This window comes from Phyllobates terribilis, unplaced genomic scaffold (assembly GCF_046119375.1).
Source record: "Phyllobates terribilis strain yellow unplaced genomic scaffold, ASM4611937v1 Scaffold_5__5_contigs__length_657084704, whole genome shotgun sequence".
In the NCBI taxonomy this organism is placed as follows: Eukaryota; Metazoa; Chordata; class Amphibia; order Anura; family Dendrobatidae; genus Phyllobates; species Phyllobates terribilis.
Window position 1 is genome coordinate 452,990,268 of NW_027362765.1, and position 6,000 is coordinate 452,996,267.

The following is a 6,000-nucleotide window of genomic DNA, read 5'->3' on the forward strand; positions in this document are numbered from 1 at the left end:
ATGTCCATAAATTGTCCAGCTTAACAAAACAAAACAGCCTCCTCTGTGAACAAAAGGTATAACAAAACCAAAACGGAAAATAAGCAGTCCACATATAGCACAGGCTCACCCGTTTAGATGTCAGTCCTTCACTCAGCCTCTACTTTATATAGGCCATATAACACTCAAGGGTGGAGATATGGAAGCAGCCAGTCCCACTCAGCTCTTTCTGACTGCTCCTAAAAACCGAACCCTCGCTATGCCCTATTAACCCTCTCAGCACTACTTGTGCTGGAGCCTCCTTTTTCGGTCTTTGCATCACAGAGGCTAAGTACCTCTGTGACGCGTATCTCCCCTTGAGAACCTGTCTAGCTGCAAGCCTACAAGTGGCATAGCTGGAGATGAGAAGTGCCAGCATACAAGGATGGGACAAGCTACTTTGGTGCCTTTTCTAAGGAGATGGACACATTGTCCACAGGGCGTCTCAACTTGGCGTGGTCGGCAGGATTGCGTGCCCGCAGCAACGGAAGAAGAAAACTCCATTGCCGACGGGTACTGTGCGCCTTTTCACTAAAAAAACTGTCGTTACACACTCCATGTGGCGCCCGCCCAAGAAGAACGGATGCCATTATGTGCTAGAACGACAGCAACCAAAGTCCTCCCATCGTGGGCCTGGCTCCCCAATGGCGCCAAAAGTGCAGACCGCCCCCTCCAGCAGAGACTGTCCACGTAATGGTGTCCGTCAAAACGGATGGGATGTCCCTGGGAGTGCCTGTCAGCCAGCCGCCCTGGAGCCACCCCAAAAGGAGGAGGAGAAAGAGACCACACCTGGCAGCCAACATGGACGCAGCAGAAGAGAAGTCCTCCGAGGCCTCCGACGCTGTCCTACAAGCTGCCACCTTCCTCGGTATGAAGGGATTACACCTGACCCCGGAGGAGGCCGAGCTCCTCCGAGGAGAAACCCAGGACCTGACCCGGAGGGTCAAAGAGGCCCAGCGATTGGCCGCTGCGGAGTGGAGAGAGGCAGTGCTATAGAGGATCCAGGCCCGCCGCCAGAGCTCGTCATATCGGTCCGAGGAGGCCGCAGCCCAGGCGGAGGAAGCCACGGAGGCCGTGCGCAACCCAGGAGCGGGTAAGGCGGAAATCCCCATCCCGGGCGTGGGACGCACGGAAGGCCTCCTTGATCTCTTTACGGCACCCCTGTCCCCGGGCGCCATCATATGGGAGCAGCTATCGGCTCCGGAGGCCGTGGCCCAAGTCAACGCCGTAACCGGAGGCCTGCTATGCCTCCCGGCTCCTGGCCCAGAGAGTCCTGCGTTTCAAGGGGTATCCACCTGCCCCAACCCGGACTGGTCCGCATCAGTAGAGGGTCCGCAGTGGCCTCCGCTTTTGCCGCTCCCTGCACCTCCAGTCACCTGCCCGGCGGCTGACGAGTATATCTGGGACAACCAGGGGGGCGACCTGATGGGCTTCCCCCAGGAGACCCGGGCTGAAGCGCGGAGGAGGGAGGAGATGTGTCGAAAGCAACTCCTCCAATTTGACAAGGAGCGTCGCCAGAGGGAGGTCCGCTGCGAGCGCCTGAAGGTGTGTACCAAGGCCGCAAAGTCGCGGGGCCGCCAGGCAGAGGCCATCCGTCCAAGCCCCCGGGAGGAGGGCCTAATTGTGTGTTTCCACCAGGAGGCCGGATGGGGCTTCATTCGCGGCCCACAGTTCCACCGATATGTTTTTGTTAACCGGCGGAACGTCGAGCCGCGGCTGGAGCAAGGCCACCCAGACAGGAACCTTTACCCGGGTGACCTGGTGTCCTACACCCGTCACCACGGGGAGTGTGGGTGGTACGCCCTGGACGTCCACAGGGTGTTCAAAGTGGATCTCCTGGAGGTCCAACTCAGGATCTCCATGCCCTGCAGCCACCCCAGGGCCTACGTTGAGGGTTTGGGACAGGTCCCTCATGCTGCTGAACTGACACTTTTTCTACAATGTTTTCTACTGATCTGTCTACATGCATAATGTCTCTCTACTATTTTTCTACATTTATACTATATTATATTTATATGTATATTATGCAACGTTCAAGAATTTGAGCCTCCCATAAAGGTAATGTTACGCTCGCGCCCGGACTGACTGGCGTGAGCGTGATTAGTGATCCCACTGTACCATGAACCGAGGAGTGCCTGGAGGGGCGTAGCTAAGTATCTACCCGATCCGACCAAGGTCGCACGGCGGCTAACGACTTCGTGAACCAAGGAGGAACTGAGCAGAGGGACCAGGTGCGACTCCAGGTCAGACCCCGGTCACAGTTGTTGACCCACACCGGGGAATGCAGGAACAGGCAGGTAGACTGGCATACAGGCAGGTGGGTATTGACAGGCACGGCTGGAGTACAGACAGGAGGATACTGGCAAGCAAGGCTGGTATGCAGACAGAGGGGTACTAGCAGGTTGGAGCGCAGGCAGGATAGGGTCCAGTACAGACTGGGATTCAGGAACAGAACCGCAGATGCGGTAGACAAGCAGAGCAGAGAGGAACCGCTGGAGCGGTGGGCAAGGCAGAGCAGAAAGATACCGCCGGAGCAGTGAGCAAGGCAGAGCAGGAAGGAACCGCCGGAGCGGTGAGCAAGGCAGAGCAGAGTGGAACCGCCGCAGCAGTGAGCAAGGCAGAGCAGGGAGGAACTGCCGGAGCGGTGAGCAAGGCAGAGCAGAGAGGAACTGCCGGAGCGGTGAGCAAGGCAGAGCAGGAAGGAACCGCCGGAGCGGTGAGCAAGGCGGAGCAGGAAGGAACCGCCGGAGCGGTGAACAAGGCAGAGCAGGGAGAAACCGCCGGAGCGGTGAGCAAGGCAGAGCAGAGAGGAACCACTGGAGCGGTAAACAAGGCAGAGCAGGGAGGAACCGCCAGAGCGGTGAGCAAGGCTAAGCAGGGAGGAACCGCCGGAGCGGTGAGCAAGGCAGAGCAGGGAGGAACCGCCAGAGCGGTGAGCAAGGCAGAGCAGAGCGGAACCGCCAGAGCGGTGAGCAAGGCAGAGCAGAGCGGAACCGCCGGAGCGGTGAGCAAGGCAGAGCAGAGAGGAACCGCCGGAGCGGTAAACAAGGCAGAGTAGAGAGGACAGGGCTCTGTTCACACTGAACAGACTGGAAGGGACAAGCAGAACCAGATACACACAAGGTACTTGCAATGAAGTAGCGAGTGGACTCTAAACTCACAAACAGAAGTACAGAGACAACGAGTTGGAGTTAGGTGCAGGTTCAGACAATGCAGGAAAAGGGAAGGTACGGACATAGAGACAAACAGATAACAGGCTAGGATGCAGTTCAGACAGGAACTGCTACTGCAAGGAGATACAAGAACAGGTCTGGGAATGCTGCCCCCAGAGTGGCGGGAACAGACAAGAAGTCACAGGTAACAGGTCTGGGAATGCGGCCCCCAGAGTGGCGGGAACAGACTAGAAGTCAGAGATAACAGGACAGGACCTGGCAATTCAGTAGCAAGGACTAACTGAGTGAAGGTGTTGCTCAGGCGCCTCCTACAGGGTGGAGGGGGTTTAAATATCCAGTGACTCACAGCAATAGGCTGGAGACGCATAAGGGGTGCGCCCACAGCAGCTATAAGAATCAGGAAGTAACCGGGCCGCCGCCCTAAGCAGTCAGTCAAGGGACAAGCACACAGCATGAACTGGAGCAAGAATAGCAGACTGGACAGACAGGTAAGATTGCGGTCTTGCATACTGGGAGGTGGTGCACTATGCAAGCACACCGCCAGGGATGTTACAGGGAAGATCGTTTTATTGTTTAAAAGCATGCAAAAATTTCAATGTCTGTACCACATTTTACTCTATTGCAGCCCGCGGACGTGCTGTGTTTCACCAGGGGGGAATGTGGCGCCCCTGAGGGTTCAGTCGCCACAGGGGTACTGCACCTCAGCTAGAGGTGTGGTATCTCCTCTTCCGGGTAAGGATGGAGCATTTCTCAAGACCCCACTTCACCACTCAACACTACACCACTCCTGTCCTGTAGGGGGCATATATGCACTAGGGTGCTGCCCCGGCCCGGGATAGAGGAGATGGGGGGAACCAAAGATAGGGGGAACCATGTAGTGGGTGAGGGTGGAGGACACACTTTTAGGTTACACTTACTAATTCATATTTAATCTACGGCCATCTTGTGTACGTGGTCTTTGATTGTGATCTTCATCGCTGATTGTGGCTTTCTGTAAGAACCTGCAGGCTATTGAAGATACACGGTCCTCGTACTCTGGCCTTGAGGCGAGGAGCGGGTTGGAGTTAACCACTGTCTCTACCCGGTCAAGGTCCCTACCTAAGAAGGCCTGGAGGGGAGCAGAGGAGACAAGCTCCACAGGCAAAAGGATCCCAGGGGGATACGGACGGAGCGGCATATGCCACCTGTATTTCTTACTCTGGCCTAGTCAGAGGGATTACTGCTGCAAGAGGGGTGACCGGCCCCCGATATCTGACTTTGTTACTTCACGTCTCAGTCAGAAAAGCCCGGAGGCTTAGTGGATCCCAGGAGGGATACAGACGGAACGGCTTACGCCACCTGTACCCCTCTACCTGCGTTTATCCAGCGGGACCCGGCCTTACACCTTGTTCTAACCACACATACAGTTGGGAGAAGACTTAGTGGGAGAACTGGCAGAGGAGAGGAACACACACCAGAGGGGTCTCGACAGGTGCTCCTGATCTACCTGGAAAGTGCTGGACCCCCTTTACTGGTGGCCGCAGTACGCCGCGAGGAGCAGAGGGAAGCTTTGCGGCTAAAGTTCATCTGAATGTGAGTAAAAACCCTGGATGACTTCACACCCCGCTTCAGCCTGTTATTTCCTGAGATGGCCACATTGCCTTAAATGGGGACATCATGAGGGAATAAGCCCCTAATGTATTACATGGTCAAGTCAGGTTATGAGGTAACTGACAATATTACTTGGAAGTTTCAGAAGTGGTACAAATCTGGCCTTAACCGGTTTTTGAGCGGTAAATGGAGAACAGCTGATTGGTTCTGTAAGGAGGGGAGAGTGGGGGCATATGCCTATATAAGGTCATGGCTCCTGTCAGGAGGGGTCAGTTTTACCTCAAGAGCTGAAGAAGCCCCGCCCTCCCGCCCCGGTTATTTTGCTTTTGGTATTTATACTGCTAGGTTTGGGTGCTTTGTCAGAGGATGGGTCACCCAGATACTTGGGTGGATCCGTATGGAGATAATTATTAATGAGTCATTTATTAAATTATTTATTTATGTCTGGAGCATTTTTAATATTTAATGTATTTGATTATTTATGGATTTACTATATTGATTATTTGATTAAACTTGACAAAGGTACCCGACCAATAAATAAGTTTTACCCCATATATAATGGTAGTGTGGTTCTTTTATTAATTTAAGTATGTTTATCAATTGTGGGCTTTATGACCTCATGCGCGGCACTGCTCCCACCATCCTTCCTCGCACTGCCCTGAGGCCTGCTCCGCCTGCGGGGAGCCGTCCCATCTTAGCTGCCTGTAACACCGGTCTCAGTGGACTGAGACAGCGCTGGTGCTCATCACCGGAAACCGTAGGTGGCGTAGTCGGAAAAATACCACTCTCACTTAAAAAGCCCAATTTTTATGAGGCAGCCCTGGGCACGGAACGGGTCTAGGCCACGACTGCATCCCCTCCCCCGCAACACCTACACCGACCCGGCTCTGAGTAATCCCCATCCCTCAGGGAGGGTGTCTCATTAGCACCATAGCTCTCTTAAGGGGAGAGAAGATGTAGAACCGCGGGTTGGGTAAGGGACCATAGCTAACAAGACTGTAGTGTCAAACTAGGTTGTGGTGAGGAATCGTGAACACAGAGGGCAAACAAAGAGATTAACCCCTTTGCGACCTTGAACGTATGAGTACGTCGAAGGTCATATCCCTGCTCTGACAGCGGCATTTAACATGCACATGCTGGAAGCGCTTCACTAATCCCCCCCATCGGTGCCCGTGTCACATGACCGTGGGTTGCCGATGGTTTGGCATTACAACTGGGG